At 41.8% G+C, this 24,606-nt stretch overlaps 1 long non-coding RNA gene across 1 annotated transcript; it reads left to right on the forward strand.

The window, feature by feature from the left end:
• The first annotated feature begins 50 nt into the window (after nucleotides 1-50).
• LOC128071706 (uncharacterized) lies at nucleotides 51-17,652 on the forward strand. The gene is made up of 3 exons (XR_008201990.1): nucleotides 51-215; nucleotides 384-500; nucleotides 16,776-17,652. It is a non-coding gene; the product is annotated as an uncharacterized LOC128071706 (long non-coding RNA).
• Nucleotides 17,653-24,606: the final 6,954 nt, after the last annotated feature.

Below are 24,606 nucleotides of genomic sequence, written 5' to 3' on the forward strand. Positions count from 1 at the left end.
CGGCGGGGTGGCGGGCTGCCAGAACGATGCAGGGAGGGGGCTGCGCTGCGCTGCGCGCCCAGGCTGTGTTGTCAAGCCGGGAGTCGTCCTCCGCTGTCAAGATGGCCGTTTCGGCGTCTTCAGGGCTAGTGACTCCCTGGGCGGCCTTCTTTGCAGCACCTCCCTGTTCTCTCTGAGAAGAAATTCTTCCTGATATCCAACCTGAACTTTCTCTGGTGCGACCTCTCTCTAGACCGTCTCTCAAAGCCCCATTCTGCCTGGCCTTGGGTGCCTCTAGGAAGGGGACATTCACACCCTCACTAGGCAGCCTGTTCTATAATGTAGATGTGATGTTGACTGCAGAAAGTATTATCGAAGTTCCTTTATTTTATTTTTTTTAAAAGGTTTTGTGCTGCTATGGAACAACAGCTGCTGTCTAGGAGTTACCATTGTTTAAAGAAGAAACAACAGCAGAGGAGACTGAACAACACACTTCTGTTTGTATCCTGACTTCTGACCTGGTATGCCAGTGACAGTAGTCACACTAGGCGATCCTTCAACCACTTCTGCCCAAAACAGCCCTATGTTTTGTCCTGTTGTCTCCTTCCTCCTCACTGCTCTATATTTCCAGACACTGCTTTTCACTGATCTTACCTCAGCCTCTCTTTATTCACCTTAGCCCCACTCAGGCTGCTTTTCTTTTTGTGTCATGTTTCCTCTTGAGATAAGGAGCATCTGCTTTTATCTCCCTTATCCACCTGGCTGCACATAACCCTTGTCAGCACGTCCCCCACTTTGCCAGATCACTCTCCAGTGCTACTGGAAGACTTTAAAAAGTTTGGACATGGGATGCACTTAACAAAAATCCATCCAGAGGGAGCTCTGAGAGCACGGAGGTGGGCACATTGAAGAAACATTGGCTCTGTGATAGTGTTATGCAAAAAAGCCCTAGGTCTACCAGAACATTAAATACAACTTATCAATTTTCAAAGGTAGCAGTTTCTCTGAAGGGTTGATTGCCAAATGGCTGTGCAAAACCAACAGAAAAAAAGCTCTTGGAAAATGGGTGTTGTACACGTGTATATACGTACTGCATGTACAACATTTGTGAGGAGTTGTAGTTGTCATGTGTAGCATATAAACAGAAGGCCCAATACAAGACGTATCAGGTCTTGCAAAGCTTGAAATAGAGCTCCTCACTTGCATCCAGCAAGTCCTTTAGAAGTGTGTACATACATATGCATCTACGTGTATATATATATATATATATATATATATATGTATACATCTACGTGTGTATGTATATGAAAATAAACAGCTGTGGTGCTTCATCAGGTTCAGCTTCTTTGGGGTCAAGGTCCAAAAAGCTGAGGAAAGGGACATGATTGCTGAGCTTGCTGAGAACTGCCAGTAGAGCAGTACTTGCTTAACATCTCCAAGCCACGGGATGAGCTGACCCAATGCATATTTTGGTGAGGTTCCCAGGACACTATATAGCTTGCAGGAAAAAAATATGATTTAAGAACTCCTCTGGGAGACAAAGCGGCCTGAGAGAGGAAACCCATAAGACACCCTGCCGTCAAGACACCCTGCCAAAGGGCACCCAATGGATCATGAGGGCTAAGGGTTTCATGAGGAAACATTTCAGCTGCTTTACATACTGCAGCTCTGAAGATACAGGCAGCCCTGTGGTCACAGTTTTTATTTTAACAACACAACCAGTGCTTTTTATTCTATGGTACTGGAGGCAGCTCCCAGTCTTGCTGCCATCACACAGCATGGCAGTGGACTCAGGGCATTCAGGGAGCTGCAGCCATGGAGGCCAGGTTGCTCCCTCACACCAGGGGGATAAAATATTCAAGCGTGTTTGTTCAGGTATCAAAGAATTTTTAGATGCTGCTGTTGAAGCTGACTATTAATGACATCATGAAAGTCTTGTATGTGTAGAACACAGATTGCAAAAGTGAATTTCCAGAAGGAATGATAGAGACACACATACTTTGCTTACAGTTAGTAGTAAATTTGCAATAGTAGGTTGGTCTACATCATTTTAAACTGTAGGATATAGCTGTAGGATATTCCAGCATCCTCAGTTTTAGTACTCTTCTTGCAAATGTTGGTGGAATATCAACTCCAATATACTTAACCAATCAATATTTTTAACCCCTCTGTGAGTTTTTCTTTAAGATTCCTCCTCTATTCCTTCGGGCTAGGAAATGCCAAGCAGAATTTTTTTGACACTTCGAGGGTCATGTTGTCTTCATGATTCTCTTATCGTAATGCTTAGATTGAAATCCCTAAAGATTATGTTACTTTTTTCCTGTACTTTCTTTTAGCAGTGGTCATCTGAATAAGCCATGTTGTGTGCTTTGTATGTTAGAAAGCAAATAAATCTTGCTGAATTGTGATGCATGGAAGATATGATATCTGCGTTTCAATGAAGTAATAGGTCAGTCATCTTCTCCTTGAAGTTAATAAAAATTCTCTTAAGCACCAACATAATACTGTCCTACATTTTTTGATGTAATCCTCAAAAAGCTCAAGTGGTAAATGTTTGAAGAAAGAAACACATTTATCCAGTATCTCTACAAACTAATTGTTTCATTTTATTAAGGCAAGGCCTGTTCTTTTCATACCTCCCAAGTTAAGCTCTGGTACTTACGCTCATTTCTGCTGTTTACATTGGCTTCATAAACCTTCAGCCTAAACAGAGAAAAAGAAGGAAGGTTTCTTCCCATGAAACAGCTCAAGAGAGACATTGCTTAAATGAAGTGTACTTCCTGCTTCAACATAATTAAATGGAGAGATCTTAAAAAAACACCATACCCACAAATATCCCACCTAATTTATGTGACACTACAGGCGTCTCTGGCAAACATAGAGCTTGGCTTCTATAACCTACAAATGGTGAGGTGATTGGTAGCTGTTCGGGATGTTCCTCCTAATGTTCATGTTTGGGTACCTGTTTCTAACTGAGAAGTTTCAGGCAAAGCTGTTGGTTGCTTCTAGGACAGAGCTAGCATCGGTTGCATGATGCTCCTTGGGGAGTGTGAGGGTTGCAAAAGGAGAGAACACTAGGCAAAAGAGAGGGAAAGGAGGGAGGCTGATGTAGCCTTTGCTTGGTTCGTAATACCTCTGAAATGGGCTTCAGCATGTGCCTTCTCCTGATCTGGATACTGTCTGGGACAGCGCTGGTTGACATGAGCCAAAGCTTACAATTAAGCATAATGAGCAATTAGCAGCTTGGTGCTTACACTTCTTTCCAGGCCATGTTTTTTCTAGTGTTGTAGACATAGCCTGAGAGACCTTTGGGCAAAAAAACATGCTGTACATTATTGACTTGTTTAATTTTAGAAGGTCCCAGACCAGGATTCCTTAAAGCAGCTTAAGAAAGTTCTGCTTCTGGTTCTTTTCTCCTCCACCATAGTCAGCTGTCCTGTGGGACATAGTCAGCTGTGCAGCAGGGAGACTGATCTGAAGAATCAGAATGGATTGAGATCTTATAGCTGTACCAAAACTGGGCTTGGGCAAACAATATGTAGTGAGAAATATTCTTTAAAAAGAAAAAAAAAAAGAAAAGAAAAAGAAGAAACTCCAGGTGAACATCCCAATCACACATTATATAAATATTTTTTTGCCTTGGTTTCTGGCTTGTAAAATCACAGATTTGCAGAACCACAGGGATTGGAAGGGAACTCTAGAGATAATGTAGTCCTACCTCTGCTGAAGCAGGTTCCCTGCAGCAGGTCACACTGGGTCATGAATATCTCTACACAGGGAGACTCCACAGCCTCTTTGGGCTGCCTGTTCCATGGCTCTGTCACTGACAGTGAAAAAGTAGCTCCTTGCATTAGTATGAAACTTCCTATGTTCTGCTTTCTCCCTGTTGTCCATTGTTCTGCTGTTGCTTGCCAAAAGTAAAAGGGTGACTGTATTTCAAAGTCACAGTTCTTTGTTCAGAACAGGTTCAAAACATGCAAAAAAAGGATGTTTGACAAAGCACAGAAAAGCAAATGTAACAAATGCACTACCTCAAAGCTTTTCAGTCAGCTGAGCACACGTGTTCTGAGAAAAACTTGACCACAGTGGGGTCAATGAAGTTACAGATTTTAAGGGAAAAAAGAGAGTATGAAATATTCATAATCACACGTAATTCAATGGCTGTTCATTGGGGCTTTACAAATGTGCAACCCCACCCACAATAAGGAATGTATGCAACATTTAGCTGATTTCTTGCACTATTAATTGCTATAGAGAACTAAGACTACAGAGGAAGAAGAAGTAAGGTATTTATACATACCAAATACCATAAAGATTAATTGTCTATAATATCAAATGCTGTCTTTCTGGGTATTAGTATTGTGCATGTTTTGGTTTGGAAAAAAAGAATTGCTTTCTTGGAATCCAAGCCTCCATTATTACTGGCCTTCACACTGAGACATCATAAATAATGCAGAAAGCTGCTGCCCCAAAGTCAGGAGCTTGGAGCGGAAAAAGAAAACACAGCTCCTATGGCTGCCTTGTGTCTGGAGAAGTGCTGAGCCAGGCAGAGTGCAAAGGCATGTGCAGTTCAAGTGGGGAGGGAACAGTTCCAGCAGGAGAGCCAGGTAGGGAAGAGCTTTCTAGCAACACAGCGAAGCAGGACTCTGCTCCCTGAAATCTGGACAATGGGTTTCTGGATGCGTGGAGCATGGTAGGAGTGTGGACCAAAGCATATCTCCAGCTGGCAGAGCAGGTTGCCCTGGGTATGCCCATGAAGGGCATGGCATGCCTTAGGACTCAGCCTTCTGCATTCTAGTGCTCACATCAGAGAAAAAATGGTGGGTTTTTTGGTTGCTTCTTCATTTCAAAGTCACTCCCTTGGTGCAGATTCTTGCAAGGAGGCAGTCCCTTGATGCAGTATGCAGACAAGCCCTCAAGTTGAACCAGCTGCAGAGACTAAGATGAAATCCTTGGCTTTTGGAGGGCAGCTCTTTCCTATGAACTCTGCAACTCCAGAAAGCTCTCTCTTCTCTGTTTCTTCATTTCTTATTTAACATTTTTGATTCTTTGCTTTCTTCAACTGCATCCTCTTTTGTCACCTGCTATCACTTGATTTTTCTCAGGTCTTTTCCCCCCACACTGCCTATTTTTGTGGGGTGAGAAGAGCTGAAATGACATTTTGTTTTCTGAAGTAATGGGCTGATATCCATCCCTGTCATAGAAAATCAATGAGAAAATTTGCATCTGCATTTTCACAAAAGCCTTTTTTTATTCCTGCTCTGCTTTTCAAATAAGAAACTTGAGAACATCTCCCCGACGCTTTCTATTAGTGCTCAGGAAAGACTCCGTAAGTTTCATGCAGGCATCTCCCACCCTGCCCATGCTACAGTTTCTAGTCTTGTCTTGTAGCCCTCAGCTCCCCACACCTGCTTCCCTTCTTGGTGCACAAGGTTTTTAGTCAGGTGGATTTCAAAAAGAGTATTTTGGGGTGAGTCAGAAAGGGCAGGCAGGGAGGAGCGTAGGCACTGGGTCAATATTTCTCTTCATGTAGCTGCAAAAGAACAAACTGGCAAGTCATTGAAGTAACTAATACTAAAATTTGATCTTGTGCACTTATCCAAAGAGTCAATAAGGTTGATGTGAAGTATGGGCTGGCAAACTACACTTTTCCTTATGAAATTACGATCCTCAAAGACTGCCAACATGTCGCATATCTTCAGTTTATATGCTGATAGAGTAAAATCCTTCATTTCATAAATCCATTCTTTTGCTAAGCTAGTTCTCCGCAGTCATTTTTCTCCAAAGTAGAGAGGGGCAAGAGACTTTAAAAAAAAAAACCCTTTTTTGGTAGATAACCGTGTTTATGGTTGTTTCATTCTGTAAGTTCCATGTAGTCACCACCACTTTCTGCTTCTCCCTTTACTTCTGTTCTGGTACATCGAAGAAGTCAGGCACAGCAAGGTGCCAAAAGCCAAGATGCAGAGCGCCACTGAAATATGCTGCAGCATGAGTGTCCAACCTTTTGGGTTGCCTGGGCTGCACTGAGTGAAGGGGAATTGTCTATAAGGCAACATCTTTGAAGGTTGCTCTGAAAGTAATGCCTCCTAATTGTTTTCATGGAAACTACAACAGATACAAAAAGCACAACTCTGTTTCACAGAGCAAATTCTCAGCTACAAAACACTCTTTTTCAACATACTCACCACCATTAGCTATTATGTTCACCAGCAATGAATAAAGGCCTGCATGCCGTGCTCAGAATGGTCTGCACCAGCAGAGGTGACTGTTACTGTTGCCACTGCTGAAATTCACCACCCACCATCTGGCTTTGTTTACATCCACTGTTTGGTCTCCAGACACATTCAGCGAGTGTCAGTGGCTGTCAACAGATCCATTTTTTTCTGCAAGAAGGAATTCATTTCCACTCTTTTCTTCATCTGCACTGCCATATCACACAGAATCAGGAATCACAGAATCACAGAATTGTAGGGGTTGGAAGGGACCTCCAGAGATCATCGAGTCCAACCCCCCTGCCAAAGCAGGTTCCCTACAGCAGGTCGCACAGGTAGGCATCCAGGCAGGTCTGGAACATCTCCAGAGAAGGAGACTCCACCACCTCCCTGGGCAGCCTGTTCCAGTGCTCCGTCACCTCACTGTAAAGAAGTTCTTGCACACATTTGTGCAGAACTTCCTGTGCTGCAATTTCCAGCCGTTTCCCCTTGTCCTGTCTCCACTCACCACTGAAAAGAGTCCGGCCTCACCATTCTGCCCCCCACACCTTAGATATTTATAGACCCGAATCAGGTCCCCTCTCAGTCTTCTTTTCTCAAGACTGAACAGACCCAGTTCACTCAGCCTTTCCTCATAGGAGAGATGCTCCAGGCCCTTCACCATCTTTGTGGCCCTCCACTGGACTCTTCAAAGAGATCCCTGTCTGTTTTGTACTGGGAGCCCAGAACTGGACGCAGTACTCCAGATGAGGCCTTACCAGGGCAGAGTAGAGGGTGAGGATCACCTCCCTCAACCTGCTGGCCATGCTCTTTTTAATGCACCCCAGAATGCCATTGGCCTTTTTGGCCACAAGGGCACACTGCTGGCTCATGGCCAACCTGTCATCCACCAGGACACCCAGGTCCCTCTCCGCTGAGCTCCCCTCCAGCAGCTCATCCCCCAACCTGTACTGGTGCATGCAATTATTCCTCCCCAGATGCAAGACTCTGCACTTGCTTTTGTTGAACCTCATCCAGTTTCTTACTGCCCAGCTCTCCAGCCTATCCAGGTCTCGCTGAATGGCAGCACAGCCTTCAGGTGTGCCAGCCAATCCTCCCAACTTGGTATCATCAGCAAACTTGCTGAGGGTGGCCACTATCCCCTCATCAAGGTCACTGATGAAGATGTTGAACAAGACCGGACCCAGCACCGACCCTGAGGAACACCGCTGCTTACAGGCCTCCAACCGGACTCTGCACTGCCAACGACGACCCTCTGCGCTCTGCCAGTCAGCCAGTTTTCAGCCCACCTCACTGTCCAGTCTCACATATCAGATGCCGTTGTGACATTTAGCCCCTCTGTCACACAGCAACAACATGTAATGGATATTGGTGAGATGGTTCAACCTCTACTGCCATACCACCTACATCTGCCTCTGTCATGGGCAAGTATCATAAAATAGGAAGCATTACTTTCGGAGCAGCCCTCATAAAATATATAACATAGTTAATGTATACAAGTAACAAAATGTTTTAATTTTTAATGTTTTTTATTGAAACATATCAAAAGGAGAGCAACAAAACCATAAAAATAATGGGATGTGTGATCTTATTTTTGGCTTATGAAAGTCTGTCAAAGAATTTTTGATTGCAACTCTTACACATTCCATTTGAAAACTTGCAGGTAATACACGTATGTCAAATGAAAATGGAGTTGCAAATAAATTGGTCATTTTTTCAGCAATCTTGAAACCTGTTCTTAAATTCCTGTATCAGAATGGAAGGCACGGCTGCATATACTTTGCTGTTCACAGAACTGTGTTTAGCCAGTGTATCAAAATGCATGAAGTTAATCGCCATAACTGAGTTAGCACTGCATTGCACCCTCCTTGTGTCCCAGTTTCAGACCAGATGGTGCCAATCACACACCAACGTGTGGTCGGTGCTGAGCAGTGGGTGTGTAGTACCTAGAGCTGTGGTACAGCATTCCTTAAAGGTTAAGCTGTCTCTGGTACTGCAGGATCTTGGCTATACAATTTATGGTATATCTGTGCAAAAAGGCTACCAGGGTAACCTTTGGAAAACACAAATTAAAATACCTAGAGTAATACAGAATGCATTCCTTGGAGCGTGCTTAAAAGTTTTTCCTCTTACATGAGAAGAGTTCTTTTGAATTATTTCTAAACAAACTGATACGGAAAAAATCCATACTGAAGAAATCATTTCTTAACTTAATCCACTTTTATTCTTTTTGTTAAAGAAATGATGGTGTAACTCTGATTTTGAAGTTCAGATATATAATTTTTCCTGTAGTTTGATATTTTTCATACTTTATTTGACCCATGTGCTTTTAAGTGACTTTTTCATGATTCACGAAAGTTTTTTAGGCATCTCCTGAGATATTTTGACCCTGAACATAAATTTCTGTAGTCAAAGCATTTGGGGGATGTGTGTTTTCTTTTCTTGCTTGCTTGGATAACCCCAAAATAACTTCAGTTTGAAACTTGGCATGTAGCTACTTTGGAACAGAATGCAATTTTTCTGAGTGCTCAGAGAAGAAATTCTTTCTGAAACAGTAAAGATCATAATAGTGCTCCCCACATGGCGTGTATTTGCAAAATAGTTTGGTAGTTTGGAGTGGCAGTCTTGGCTTCATGCGCAATAATCAGGAATGGCCTTTGCTGTCCTCACAGTGAGGATCTGACTAATGGGTTTTGGAAAAATGAATGTAAGGAGGGGTGGAGTTCTGGGAGCAGTTATACCTCTTCTCACATTTTCTTCTGCTCTTTCCAAATTGGTGGAATAGACTGAGACAAATTGCTGCTGGCAGACAATCTGTGGTGTTGTAGCCCTGGTTACGATTATAAAAAGCGGGCCATTTGGCATGAGGTGGAGGTCAGAGGTGGGCTTGTGAGTCAAGGACCAAGAGCGGTGAGTAGCTGATGTTGTGGGAAAGGACTCACGGATCCCAGCAGATCTCTGTGAATGAAGTGCAGTGTGAAACCACACCCTACAGCCTTTCTTTTGCACCCAAGCTGTGAGTGACTTGGAAACCAGCTCAGAAACAGTGCAAATGTTCCTCATCCCTTCTGCCCTCTCAGTCCATCCTAATTAAGTCATAAGGAAGGCTAGGAAAACCAGTCTGCAAGTGGGAGTGAAAAAACAAAGGTTTCTTGTTCGTTTGCTTTTCCACTCCCTCGTTATCAGGGACTTTCTCCCATTGCTGAGAGTACCACACCACATCCAGTGATGCACTGAGCTTCCTTCAGGCCTCTATGAAGGTTGTTTGGCTGAGTATAAATGCTACTGTGAAAGTAATGATCAGGAATGATTTTGCAGGTTGGGGCATTCTCCCAGGAAGTGCAGCCTGCATCTGTGCCTGCAATGGTCAGTGCTTAATTATACATGGGAAATGCTAAGTGCCAAGAGGAAAGCTCATCTTAGCCTGGTCCTGTAGCTGCTGGCTGCATCAATTCCTCCATTTTGAAGAAAGGTGGATTTGGATTTCTAAGGTAGAGAAACTACCATACCCACCATCTGTCCCATTTTACATCCGTGCTGCTCAAGAGGCACATCTGATAGGTCTGTAATTTTTTTTTTCAATCAAACTTATCTAATAATTTAATATTTAAATTAATTGTAGTACAGCCAAACATTTATTTCCCAATTAGTCTGATTTTTTAATTTTCATTTGTTCAATTTTAGATATAAGCTTTGTTATTTTAACACTATAAATATTCCCACCTGATTAGTACATAAATACCAGGAGATTTTATATGCTAAATTAAAAAAAACAAAAACAACTCTTAATCTTGTCTATTACTGAGGCTGTTATCAGTGGCACATAGAGAATTGAAAATGCCATATGCTGTCAAGCCTTGAGTTATTCATTTCTCAGCATATTTATTTTGTCCTAAATGAGTATGTCTTTGTTCCTTCTTGTCTCTTCTACTTTCTGTTATTAGTGTGCCCTTGACTAAACAGCTTATCCCAGGTAGGAATGGTTCATTTAAAGAATGTGCAGTGCAATTTGTTTATTTTGCCATTTGCAAATACAACTATCAAAGGTAATACACCTCAAAAAGAAAGAGCAGGAAGGCTTTTCCGCTGCTGGGCTCATTATATTCTTTGGTTCTTATGCTAGAGGCCTCCAAAATAAGCAAAACAAATCAGCCCATATTTGAAATTCTCCATTTTGTTGGAAAAGAAGCACAAGCTAAACTCAGTTCCTACTCAGCAAAGCATATTAAAACGTGCTGAAATATTAGTATCTGCTTAAATGTCTGGCTTCAACTGTGCCTAATCTTTCAGATTAAGAAAAATTAATTTTTTAGAAAGAGAAAACTTCTTAGCTGTTCTTCTAGTCACTACATTTGTGTGTGTAATTTTGAAAAATTTAGAGACAAGCTGGAAAATGGGAGATGCACATGCCCTGGTTAAACTAGATTTACAGGAACATTTTGATATGGCTCCATTTAATGGACTGGTTAAACTGAAGGCAGCAGGGGATCCTGCTTGAACCATGGGAAAGAATAAAAAAACTTGGCTACAAGACAAAAGAAAATACAGAGGGGAAAATAGATTTTTGCCAAGTAAGGAAAAACAATTTTCTTATAAGGCCTATTGTTATTACCTGTTTTTCTAGAAGAGAATAGATCTTGAGAGAGAAAAGTAAGTTACACTCTTTAGCCTGATATTTATCTGAAGCCCCTTCTCGTTGCAGACAATTGGATGAGATGATATAAACTGACCTGGTCAAACCCACGAACTTTTGAGAGAAGAGCTCTTCAAATTATATTTTTATCTATACGCATGGCTTTTCCACTTGACTTTAAAATGGTGCAAATATTTAAATTCCCAAGCCAGCAAAATAGTTTGCAATCATTTATGTTATGGTAACTGAATTTGATACACTGCTAGACAAAAGAAGGAATATATAAGAGACAGCAAATATCAATTGTGTGAGATGTATTACACTTATTTTCCTTGCATGGAGTAGTGAAGTGTAATTAGTGATAGAACTAGAGGGAATGGCTTCAGGCTGTGCCAGGGGAGGTTTAGGCTGGATGTTAGGAAATACTACTTTTCTGAAAGAGTGGTCAGGCACTGGAATGCACTGCCAACGGAGATGGTGGAGCCACCAGCCATGGAGGTGTTCAAGGAATGTTTGGATTTTGTGTTGAGGGACATGGTTTACTGAGAACTATTGGTGATGGGTGGTTGGACTGAATAATCTTGAAGATCTTTTCCAACTTTGGTGATACTGTGATTCTTTAAAGAATGACTAAAGGTGTCTGGCAAACCAGAGGCTTTCTAGTGCCCAGAGGAGTGCAGGTCCTAATTCCTGATCCATTGTGGTTCCTATGGTGCGCTACATTTGAGTGTCTATGGGTCAAGCGGTCCTGCAGGAGTCTTCTTCATCAAGGATCAAATAAGAGCTGCCATGGAAGTTGGTGATAAAACCTGCCAAGTCAGGGGAGTCAGTGTTGGATGGAATCCCTGGGTGAGGGATGTGGACTGGGGTGGACCTTGGGATCTTCTCAGGTTGTGAGGAGCAACAGGAGAAGAGTTGAAATATTCTGAATAATTTATGAAGTGAATGATTTTCAGTTGCCTATATTGCTCTTTCTGATACTGACGTTGGAATGGCAGAATGTTGGGACTATAGAGATGCTAGCTTGAGTAAGTGGCTTGTTCTCATCCCATATTAATACAATATTTGGCATCCAAAGGATGACATTTTGCACTTAGATTCCTGTGTAGACTAAATCACTTTACATGACACTGTTGTTTTCATATTTCTACTTAATTTATTTATTGGAGTCAATTGTTTATATCAGACTACTTGTGTAATGTCCAAACTTCTTCTGATTGTGTATACTAAGCTGTTAAGCAGAATAGCCTTGGCTATAGAAAGTAGCATAGATTTATATCTTCTACATATCTGAGAATACCAAAGACTAGAAAAAGGTCCTGAGAAATGTTTAAAATACTTTTGTAAAGGAGATTCAAGGAAACTGGCTTGGACTTATATAGCATAATAGAGAGGGCATAATTTATAAAAGGAATATAGTCTACATAGAACAAATAAACTTAAAAATTAAGAGTGAAGAACATTTTACTGCTCAAATTCCAGAAAAATAACAGATAGGAAAAGATGTGGTTATTTAAACACTGATAAATGAACACAGAAATACTATTAGACTTTAGTCATATTTCAGTTATAAACAAACCCAGTCCTTCCTTCACAGTAACATAACATCATTCTAAGGCTAAACATAATTGAAAGTAAGGAAAATACTTCATCTGATTATGTTACAGTAATCCCCCATGTTTTAGGGATACATTTAAGTAAAAGAATCTAAGTGTGAGCAAGGAAAAAAATGGAAGTCATGCTATTCACAGTGTAAAAGAGACTCTGAGTTGTTATGGAAAAGATTATCATCCATTCCTGGAAAGCAAACTTCCTGGGGAGTTCAGAAGCCCGCTCACCTGCTCAGACACAAGCTAAGGGGAGGGTCTGGCTTTGGCACATTCTGTTTTCTGTTCAAGAAAATTTAAATGTTTGAATGCAGCACATAATATAGCTTCCAAAATATCAGCCTCGGCTCAACACAGTTCTGTGTAGCTTCAGGTGTCATTTAAGTATGCAGATACTCCCAGGAGCCTTGTATGTTTCTTTACGTATGACGTAATTACGAAGAGGAAAACATTTTTCACCTAGATGATTTCTGGTGCAGATGATTAGCAAAGGCGTTCTTGATTTTTGTGAAGGCATTTGCAAACATTCTTCCTGGTACTTGACTTCTATTAAAGAGCCAAGTAAGGGAACAAGTAACACTTCCTATTCTAACAACAGAAGAAAACTCTTTCAGGATGTGTCCTTTCCACATTCTCAGATTTGAAGGGCACCTATGGTATATCTGAGAACCTCCAGACCTCTTGGCATTATGAACTTCTGCAGAAACTGTTCTACCCAGATTGTGCAAACATATCAGTTTGGATCCCAACATGCCATAAACTTCACCTTGCTTCATGTTTCCAACTAAAGGTGGAAAGTTTTCCTTCTGGCCCAGGCTGATTTCTGGGGTATTAGCTAAACACTGCCAAGTTTATGGACAAACTGAGGTTTTCACATCTGACAGCATCAGATCTGTGCTGCCAGGTGATCCAGTACAATAGATGCTATATTCCTTACCATGACTAACATCACTTTTACAGTTGATGCAGTCACTGGGTTTAGATCAAGTAAATCTCTCATTTGTTTTGTTCCCACCAAGTTAAAACAGACTGGGTAGCATAACTGTTTTGGAAAGAGCATTTCTTAAGAGAACTACTTTATTTCATTCTGCAAAATGTTGTTAAAATGACTTCCCCACAAATAAAGTGCAACTATTAAGAAAAAACATTTCATATTTACCATTGCCACATCTTAACTAATTTTCAAACTGATGTATCTATGGTGTTTTTAGAAAGAAGTCTTCAGAGTGATTATTATTCTGCTTGTGCACTACCCTATGAAGATCAGGGACAGAATCTGTGGTGTGGTAAAGTACCTGTCAGGAGATTAAACCCTGGCTTAAAGGCAACCGTAGGCTAAAGCAGACAGCTGATATGCTTGCTGGTAAGTATTACCTGCTTCAACTACAAAATGTAGATAAAGCTTAGGATTCAAAGGCTTCAAAATAAAGGAGTGTTTTAATCTGGTTTTGGTTTTCACTTGGCTCACTTACAGTGATGTGTCAGCTCAGCCTGCTGCTGGTTTTACTTCCTGTTAGCAGATCTGAATGCACACATAATTCTCTTGACAGTGTTCCTGTTCTTGACCTCATATCCATGGTAAACTGTGTGACTGAAAGGAAGACAGCTTCTCACAAAGCTGCCTCAGTCCTCATGAGGAACACATTTTGGTTTGTGAGATACATTTCCCTATGGTACCTGTCTGAAGGTGTGTACAGGCCAAGCCAGGCAGGGCTGCCATCTCAAGATGATGGCAGAGGCCGGGAGGCGGAGAGGCAGAGAGACTCTCGCCCACCTATGCATGTGCTGCTGGCAGCAGGCCTGCACAGAGAGACACACAGTCACAGAAAAGATCAGAGTTGTTGTGTGAATGGTTTATGTTGGAAAGCAGCGAGCAGGCACCTGCAGAACTGAGTTCCTGACAACGCTCCTTGTCTGTGGCTCAGAGCAGGCCCGGAGCTCTGCAACACCGGATGGTAATGAGAGTGGGGCAGAACGAGCTGTTATGGTTTTTCTGTCTTATAACAGCTCCTATTTTCACGCCGCAGCATACACCAAGAATCCTACGCACTAGAGAACAAAGCAAATAACTGAGCAGGAACTACTGCACTGTGGTGTCAGCAGGACTAGCTGGATCTGACAGGTTAATGCCAGCATTTATTTTTCCTCTACACAAGCTGTGCCACAGGAGCACAGAGCTACTTGTATGTCAGCATTTGTTCAAATCAGTCTTAGGAAGTGGTTTTATAACATTCTGCCTGCTGAATATGCACCTGGAAGGACCAGTAGTGACTTGAAGCAGATTTGAGAGCACCAGCAAAGTACCACATCTCCTGGGTGCAGCTGATTGACTTCCAGTCTTGTGAAACAAAAAGGGGAATTACAGCTTGCCCAAAGGGTTACAACAACTATGCAAAAACAATAGGTTCAAGGAGAGCTCTGCTTCAGTGCCTTGAGCACAGGGGCCATGAAGCCATAGAGGGCTAGAAAGTGGAAGGATACAATTAAAGCAGATTAGCATTACTGCCATATGGCCTATTCTGCGAAAGGAGATTATTGAATGATGGTAGTACTGACTAACAAGGGAAAAAAATGAAAAAAAAAGCAACACAAAAACAAGTTGGCTGTGAAACTGAGTATCATTTGCTTCATCTGTCCTTACTCCCGTAGTGCATGATCTTACCTTTGTGGTTTCCATTAGGCCAAGATTTTTTTCCACCTTTGCTTTACTGATTAGAGCCACAGAGTTTAGGAAAGATCTATTTACTTATCTATTGCAAAAGGAAGCCCAAAACACTGAACACGCTTTTTAACCAGCTCCCAAGCTGCTCAGTTAGGCATGCCAGTGTGTAAGAAGGAAAGCAAAGCAGAAGCAATAAGGAGCCCTTCAGTATGAGGGTAAGTTGGGAGAGGGACTCTAGAGCTGAGTGCATGGCAGGAACATGGGGCCAGGTCCAGGATGGGACCTGGGATGCAGACCTTAGCCACAAGGCAGTAAAAAAGCACTCACAGGACAGTATTGTTTAGATTGAGCTGATCTGACTCAGAGCAAAAGGATTTTTTAAGAGCTAAAACAGCAGTAAACAGCAAAGGAGGAAAGAAACAAAGAGGATAGGGACTATATGCAAAGAATAGAAAGCTCACAAGAAACTTCAGAAGAGGAATATTTCAGCTTTAACAACTCGCTGTGGCCAGTATTGATAAAGAACACATAGTGTTCTGGAAAGGTGCTTTCTCTAATCATGTTTGTCCCTTATCAGTAGGAAATAGTGTTAGGCCTGTTAATCCCCTCTAACTTTGTCTAAAAACGTTGTTTACTGGGGGTTGGGGGAAGAAAAAAAAAAGGTAGAGAAATTCATCTCAAAAAGGCTGAGGGAGTTTTTTACTTTTAACATTTTGGCTTGCTTTAAGAGGTGAAAAACTAGTCTGAGGTTCAGCCCTAACAGTTACAGATATCCTGCAAGCTGCAAACTCCTACTCTTCCCAAGGCATGCCAAAGTACCTTTCTGCACCCGGCAGAGCAGGAGCTCATGCAGCTACTGACTGATGCCCCGCTCCCAGGCAGGCACTGTAACTCACTGACGCAGCCTGGAAATGTGCCCAAGGCCTATTTGCATGGCTCAGCCAGGGATTTGCTGGGCGCATCCCAGAGAGAATGACTGAGCGACTTCATACCAACGTGCTGCTGTGAGGTTGGTCCTGAGAACTGCTCTGCATCACACTGGTCTGCTGTAGGGACCTTGGTGCCAACGTGTGCCAGCAGTGCACTAACAGCAGTCTCTCAATATCAGCAGGCACATCCCTGGTGATGGCAGGAGGCCAAGTACACAGCCAGCTCTGCTGATTCACAGAAGCCACACATCCTCCCCCAGTGGTGAAACCCTTGTCTGATCTGTGAACATTGCAAAAGGGGATGGAACCTTTCCTAAAACTTCAACTCAGAGCATCGCAACCTCATTTTTATGATATTGATATCTTGGCAGATATTGATGGGTGTGTATGGATGAAACCAAACACAAGAGCCCCCAAGTGTGTAAAGCTTCAGCTTGAAAGCAAATTGAGTATCTTAATGTAATGGGAATGAAAAGGATTAGATTTAACAATATGGTGAACTAACCATTTCAATATATTGTCTATTGGTTGGCTGGGAGTTGTTAACATTATTTAATGGAGTTGAGCATGTAAGCAGTCAGTGGAAAGAATGGGCAGATTCCGTGTGTTCTTTCTCTTGATTTAACATGTCAAACTACGATACGTGCAAAGAAATCCCTTGGATTCTGCTTTCAGCTTCGTGCAGCTACTAAGTCACTATTTCCATTTCAAATGTTTATTTATTTTGTTTATCTTTTCTCATCTTTTTCCCAGGACAAATGGTAGTTCTCAGATGAATTCATCCCCTTAAAACTGCAGTATGAAAAAGCTCATTTCTCCAGCCAGGAAGACAAGATGTGTAATATTTTCTGTGTTATGAAAACATAGCATCTACTAAAAGTTTGTAAAAATTGAAGTACTCATTTTTTATCTGCTCTGCAGTCCCCTGAGAGATCTGAAAGCAATAAATGAAGACTGTCAGTACCTCAAGAGGATAATGAGAAGTTTTATTACCCAGGAAAGAAAAGTTTATATTGAAGCTCAGTGGTTACCAATTCCATGCATGAGAAGATAGAGCCTGTCTTAAAAAATGACCAATTTTTTTTTTTCTGATGGTGGGAAATATTCCTCAGATACTACAACAAATGGGCATAAAGAGAGCAATTGGAAAACACTTACAAACTGCTCGTGGCCTATTTTTCTGTCCTCACTCCACTTGTTGTGGTTGGTTCAATAAAAGATGCCTTGAACGTGCAGGGCCAAAGCTCTGTGGTATGCTGCTGAGGTATACTACCCTCCGAAGTTCAGACAACAGCTACTGCTGCAGTTGGTGCATGCAGCACCTCTGCTAGCACTGCAGCATCAGGTAGCCAGCTTCCAGATAGAGGACTCCCTCCCTGCTGGAGTAACAGGAAAAGCCTGAGGACTCCATTTCTGAATCACATAGATGCAAATGTAGTATCGGATAAAGCAAACACAGATGGGCATTTATTTCTTTATTTATGCATAGATTGTTAGCATTCAGTTAAGACTTGGAAATGAAATTAACTTTATATTTACATGTAGTTTTCAAATGTATTTATTTAAACTTAGATTTATGTATTGAGGAAAAGAGGAATAAAGTAGCCAAGCACAATATTTTGGCCTCATGTACAGCAGCTGACAGCACTGATGCTGGTCACACACAGGCCTGGTGCCTGCTGCCATCAGGACTGCTGTGGGTTGAATCCATTGGTCCTGTATGCCCAGTCTGCTTTCTGAGTCACATCCTGGCTCTGTAGCTCACACTACAGAGGTGACATCTGCCTTGTCCATAAGTGACAAGCAGCAGCTTACTTGCTGCGTGTTCCTGGGTGCACTGGTTGTGGTGAGTGGATTAATGCTACATCCTAAAGCCTAGGACTTGGACTCAGCAGACTAACAGGACATGGATGCTGCTGGGGCTCTGTGGTATCTAAACCCGGGATCAGCTTAGCTGTCTTGACACCACATAGCTCCCTTCTCCACAGTGAAACATGTGGATCAGATAAATTCAGTGCAGCCCAGCTACACAAAATGCCACTTGAGAGGCATCTTACAATCGTGAGATGTTTGGTACAATTTGTGTCATGGGAAGAGTCAGGATACTGTCTGACAAAAGAATCCGACCATCTGGAATCACTTGCACGACAGCTCTTCATTTCTAAATCCCTAAGCATTAGATCCTGAAGTCTGTGCACATCCCAAAAATCCCATTAACATTGACCAGAGAAATGGCTGCAAACAATCTTGAAATGAGAATTTCTTCATGTTAAAGGCAAATTAAATTCCAAGTAGCAATTGAGCTTTTAAATTGCTTCTTTCAGCTTTGGCTTTGTAAGAAGTAGAAAATAATTGCACAAGCAATGGTTAATTTAGAGAAGTCTATTCAGAGGGGAGGTTTTTGTAAAATGTTAGAAATAGCAGACCATCAATTTTTACCTTGCACCAGAAGAACTCCGTATTAACAAAAAAGGTCTGGCTTCAAGCAGAACTGCTGAAATAGAAACTGAAGATGATGCTACAAATTGGTTTATATCAGTTTGGCTATCTTGTAAGTAGAGCGTGGAATAACTTACAATTTCTGAGTTGTTTGTGTTTTGAAAAATCCACCTCATTTTGTATCAGCACACACGCCTTTATGCTTTAAAAGGCTGCCTGTAATTCATTACGGCAAGTCTCTGCAGTAAAGTAAAAAACATTTCTGCGCAAACTTTAGAATTTCAGATTAATCTGTTTTCCTTTCACATATTAAAATGGAGCAAAAGTATCTTAAAATTATTTAGATGGGTTTTTAGTACCTTTTGTGTTTTATGGAAATTGTTATTTTCCTGAGGGAAAAAAAAAAAACAACTTTTCTCATGGTGAATTCATTAAAATAAGTGTTCAACGATGAAAACACTCAAATGGAAATACTCTCTAAAGTAAAAAAATGCACGCAGGTGTGATGCAGAACATATGAAGCCCATCTGTTGGGAAAGCTTGCAATAATTATCATCTGTTTGCTGTAGGAGCAGTGTTACTTTAAACAATGTGGTTGCTTTTTTTGGCATAATGGTGAATCCAAGGTCATGTGTACAAGCTTTGTTTTAGAAACATGAGAAATAGAAGCTTGTACTGTAAAGAACAGCACATTGACTTGGAGGACAACAGAACTACTAAAAACAAAACATGCTGGAGGACACAGAGCTTGAGCTTCTCTTACCCACTTAGCTAGCAATGTGATGCTGAAGAACCTGCACTGAGAAGAAATCAGAATGAATATTGGAATATTTGCAAATTATACAGGTTAGTCCATCTTTAAGGGAAATTCAGAGCAAAACCAAACAGCCTGACTACACAGAACAACAGTAGACAGCATCCAGCACAAATAAAAGCAAAGGAGTACACGGAAGGTAGACAAGAAGCTTGTCTCTACTCAGGGCACCACCACTGCCTGGCTTCTGGGACCTTCTCCTCAAAAAACCCCAACCCGTCAACAGATGAGGTGCTGGGATAAAGACTGGATTAGAAACCACAACAGGAAATAGTGAAGAAGTAGTTACATGGCACACTTTCACAATTTGACCTGCATCTTCATAATTCTGAGCTGCATCTCAGTACTGTCTTCAGCACAATATGGAGCAATGTCTGACTTTGCTATTTCCTTATTACTTGGAAGTCTTTTTCAAAAAAGAGTAAGCGTATTTCCTGTCATTTACTATTGACTGTATTGTCTCCAGCTTCCTGATGTTCTGTAGCCACAACTTCTGATGTTCACACACAAATATGTAAAACTGAACTTTTCTAGACATCAGTGAAATTCCTGCTTCTGCCACTAGCTCCCAGTGCAAGATAGGCTCAGCTGGTTGCTCTCCAGCTGTGACATAGCACCAGCTAGCATGCCATATTGTCCACACCTAACATCCCATCACAGTTCTCCATCCCTGTTCCCAGTAACACTAGCAAATGTTCCAGCACAACTCTGAGCTCAGGTACACTGAAGTCTAAGAAGCTCCCTAAACAGCTCTAAGCCTTCATGCTGAAATCTGAAATCACTCGCCTTCTTTTAACAATGGCATTTCTCACACAAAGAAGAAAAAAGAAAACGAAAGAAAAAAACACATTGGCAGAATAGGCCCTTTCCTTCTTGTTCATAAAGTAATTAATAAGATCACTGGAAACTCTCTGTGGAATTTCACAGGGATTAAAATAGCAACAGAGAAGTTCATTGCATTGGCAGTAGATTTTAAGTAGAACAAACCAACAGGTGAAGCTGTCAAGAGCTAACATCTCTTTGCTTTCAAGTTTTTGCTTGACCAGGCCCACCATTTATAATACCGTGTAAAAAAAGCTCACTATGTTAAACAGGCACAATGTGCTCAAGGCAACACCCTGATCTCAAGAAAGTAAATTCTGCATTCTGAAGAAGCATATTACTTCCCTGAGTTTACAATGTTAAGCCTCTGAGCCAACAGTCTCACTCAGACGTGTTTTTGCCAGAAAGCTTTCTCCTCCTACCTCAGCCAAACCATCCCACATCCATGCCACTACAGACTGGTGCACAGGGTGTGTTGCAAGGCAACACAAACCATAGCACTAACTAAGCACGTTTATCTTGTCTGGGCCTCCACCACTGTGAGATACAAATCAAACTATCAGCAACATTTTCTGGAGTAAGCTCAGTAGCATTCACTGCTCTATCCTTACAATGGCGATGAGATGTCTCTACCAGCCCTTCTCACCTTACTGTTAGTCGGATCCAATGAGTCTCCCAGCAGCTTCACAGAACAAGGTCTCAAGGCTGAAGCTGCAGAAATATCAGGGAGGAAAAAACAAAACAGACCAAACAAAAAAAGCTCTCCCACAAAGAAGATGGATATCTTGGTTTCCACACTCTGGATATTCATTATTCCTATGGAACTATGGGCTGGAGAGACCAAGAGAATCAAAGGCCCAACAGCTCAGTTGTCATGAATCACAGGGAACCCAAGGTCTTGTTTGCAGCTTCTTAACTTTGGGAATAACTCCACATTAACAACTTCTTTGTGCAAGAGGGATGTGAATGTTGCACTTATCCATTCCTCTCTATTCTGAGGAACAACCGAGACATACACACATACCTCTATATATCTATCTCTGCACAACACAGAGCACAAGCAAGCCTTGCCTCCAGTGTTGTAACATGCTAAAACTGTATGTTTCCCATGGTTTCAGCACTGAGAAAAGGAATACAGTTTTTAAATGCTTGCTAACAAAGCCACAAAACAGTGAGTAATCTTAACAAAGGTAAATGTATCATTCTGTACCTTGTTTGCATTGGAAGAGTCAGTTTTATTCCTTCTCATGCAATCAATATGTTTAATACACAATACACATTTTCAGAAATGTTGCATACAAATTACCACCCACTCTCCTAGCAAAAAAAGCATTTGCAAATGTAGGTTGCACATTGTTATTTGTTGCACATTCCAGTTATACAAGCTAAGCACTTTGTCTCCTTGCTAAGAAGCAGCAACAGGAGCAATCTTTCTATAGCCAATTCCTTAAAGTGCCTTTGTGCTTGGTGGAGTGGACCAGCAGCCTGTCCACCTTCACCTACCCACCAAAGCTGCTTCTGCTCACATATTGGCCTTCAGGGCATTGCACACCGGGAAGGATGTGTGCTTTTATTTTCCTTTCATTACCAAACTTCCTCAAGACAAGTAGTTTTTTTCACTGACCTGTACCACATCAAGCTGCATAGCTGTCTCCTTTTTCTTAGAGGGAAAGAAGAGGATAGACCAGACCCCCTTAAGCCACCTTCTTGCCCTTCAACACCACCAAATTTATTGTGCTTCTTATGGAAAATCTCTATTCTTGAAGACAAAAAAGTCACGCATTTCCTTTAATGATCAAATGTAATGAAGATTTCTCCTGTTATCTACCAGTAGCTTATAACAGAACACTCATCTGACATGGGAGATTGCTGATGAGGAAAAAAGGATGTGAAAAATAACATGGAAAGGAGAAATGTGAAATACTTCTCCTCTCAATCCAGAGCACTTTGATAAACCCATTGCTTCAAATCCCTCTCTCTCATTATCTGCAGTCACACCAAAGGCAGCAAGATACACACTTGCACTCTCTGAGCAGAAGCACCCCACACAGTTTCTAACCTTGAACCAAACTGTATTCCATCACCAGGAATTCAAGATTGCAAACATTTCTAACTCCAGAAACCCTGTTAAATAGTTGTATAAACCTCATTCCTCAGCTTTAAGAAGAAAAAAAGCCTGTTTGGCACACTGTATAATCACCAGGAGACACACACTGGATAGAGAACAATATCTGCGTGCACAAAGTGCTACTCCTTCCTTCCTTCCAAGCACCAGAGCACGACTGACATTTGACTGTTACAGAGTGGGGAAAAAACAAACAAATGAAAAAACAAAACAGAGGAGCAGAGGGAGCTATGGCGGAAGATAAAGGCCAGAGTAACAAAAGGAAGGGTGGAAAGCCTGGGCCGTGGAGGTAAGAGCTCTTGATCCGCTAGACCCTTTGAGGAAGCTGCCTTGTCCTGCCCACACCTGGAAGACCCATACATAGGGGAAGACACAGTCCAGGGCCCCTGCCACCATGCTGCCTTGCAGCTCAGAGACGACAGCCCCACCAGCTGCATAGTCAGCACTACCAGCCCTTCAGCTGCCTGCATCTATCTGCCTTTGAAGAAAAAGTCACACACAGTGAATACACTGAAGCTTCGTGTGCAAACAAATTTAACAGTGTATTACAAATTCAGTCTTTAAACAGTCATTCCTGACTGCGGAGTGACGTTTCTGACATCCACTGAAATAGGTGCAGATCCAGTAGTAGTGTTACAAGATTCAGAAGAAAAAAAAAAAACCTTGCAGTGAATGCTGAGTTTTTGACTCTACACAGAATGTAACAACTTAAGCTAAAGAGTGACTGAGCAAAAAGGATTTTATGGCCTCAAATGTTCACAATTAAAACCTTCAAAGAAAACAGATTTTGTTTGGATGTAAGCATTCCCCCTGATGCCCCAGAAATACTCACACAGCAACACTGCACTGAGACACTGGGAAGAAGAAAAGTGTTCTCTAAGGTAAAGAAAAAGCAAGAACCACAAAAAAAAGTGGTTCTTTGAACCACTTCTTGAAATATTTCAAATGTATGAATACTATAAAGACACCACACATGCTTCTGTTTTTTAAACCTCAGATACCACTTTGCTGGTTGCCCGGTAGGCTGCCACAGTACAAAGATGCCAACCAGCTTTGGTTAGGACACCCAAGAATAAAAACCCGAGTGAATAGAAAAGAGTTCTAGACCCAGAAAATTATATGCTAAGAATGTATGTGCTCAGCTACTGCACACTGTGAATTTTGGGACACTGTGACAGTCAAACTAAAGAGCCAAAATGAGAGGGGAAAAGTATGATCTAGCTTTGTAATTTCTCTATAATCAAGTTTTCAGGAACATAAATGCTCTGCTAAAAGAACTGCCAAAAGCACTCCCATAGGCACTGTCAGTTGTTGCAGTCCCTACTAAGCAGGTGACCCCCAAAGTATTTGATAACTTTACTAGGCAGCATTTCCACAAACACTTTGGTTTTAGCACTGACTCACATCCCACCACTCACTGCTCACAACAGTCTCTGGGGTTCTGGATTTGATTTTACCATGGGAGCACACAGATAGATCTGTGAATAGCTGCACCACCTCCTGACAAACACATGAGCCTTGCAGGTAGCCTCAAGTCTCCCATGTGTACTCCACCCACACAGTTAGATGCAAGCTAACCTAGATGCTTATGAAATTTATTCATAATGGACCATATTAACTTGGTATAACTACGCACATCAGTGTGAAAGGCCCTGTGTGTGCAGACAGCCCAGCAGACATTGCCTGATCCTAAGGCTGGCCCTCAGAACACACTGGTGCGTTCACCAGATTTTTATCAAGGACAAAACCACAGCCAATGAGGTAATGGAAGAAAGAGCAGGATAGGAAAGCAACAATTTAGGCTTGAATTGGAGTCATGTTGAAAAACCAACAAGATTTCATCAGAGCCCAGAAGTAATTTTCCTCAACTGCAGATGTGAAGGGCTACCTCATGTGCAAAATGTTCAGTCAGTTTACATTTATGACCCGTCACTACACCAGATAAGGGCAGAGAAGTGCTAAGTCTCGTTTTTCAGATGCTCGCATCTCACTGCTGCACACAGTTGGAGTCTGAACAACCAGTGATTTGACTCTATGTTTGCTGTACACTGACTTTGAACTCCCTGGCCCTGCAAGTTTGCCCACGTTTACGCAGTTTTGTCTCATCCCCTTCCAAGTTGCAACACACTTAGTGCTGCCAGTCATGCTGCACTGGTTTTAATTAGCCCTTTGCAATAAAAATGCTTATCAAACCAGTCCACAAAAAGCACATCTGTGAAAAAAGTACCTGTCTTGCCAGAAATCCCTAACAATTAACTGATCTGAAATCACCCTCTGAACTATGCGACACTATTCCAGTCAACCGAAAGAAAACTTTTTTCTGTACTATGCTGGTCCTCCCTAACAAATCCACACATTTCGGAATTTCCCAACTGGAAATTACA

Source organism: Tympanuchus pallidicinctus, unplaced genomic scaffold (assembly GCF_026119805.1).
Source record: "Tympanuchus pallidicinctus isolate F22 unplaced genomic scaffold, pur_lepc_1.0 scaffold6, whole genome shotgun sequence".
Lineage (NCBI taxonomy): Eukaryota > Metazoa > Chordata > Aves > Galliformes > Phasianidae > Tympanuchus > Tympanuchus pallidicinctus.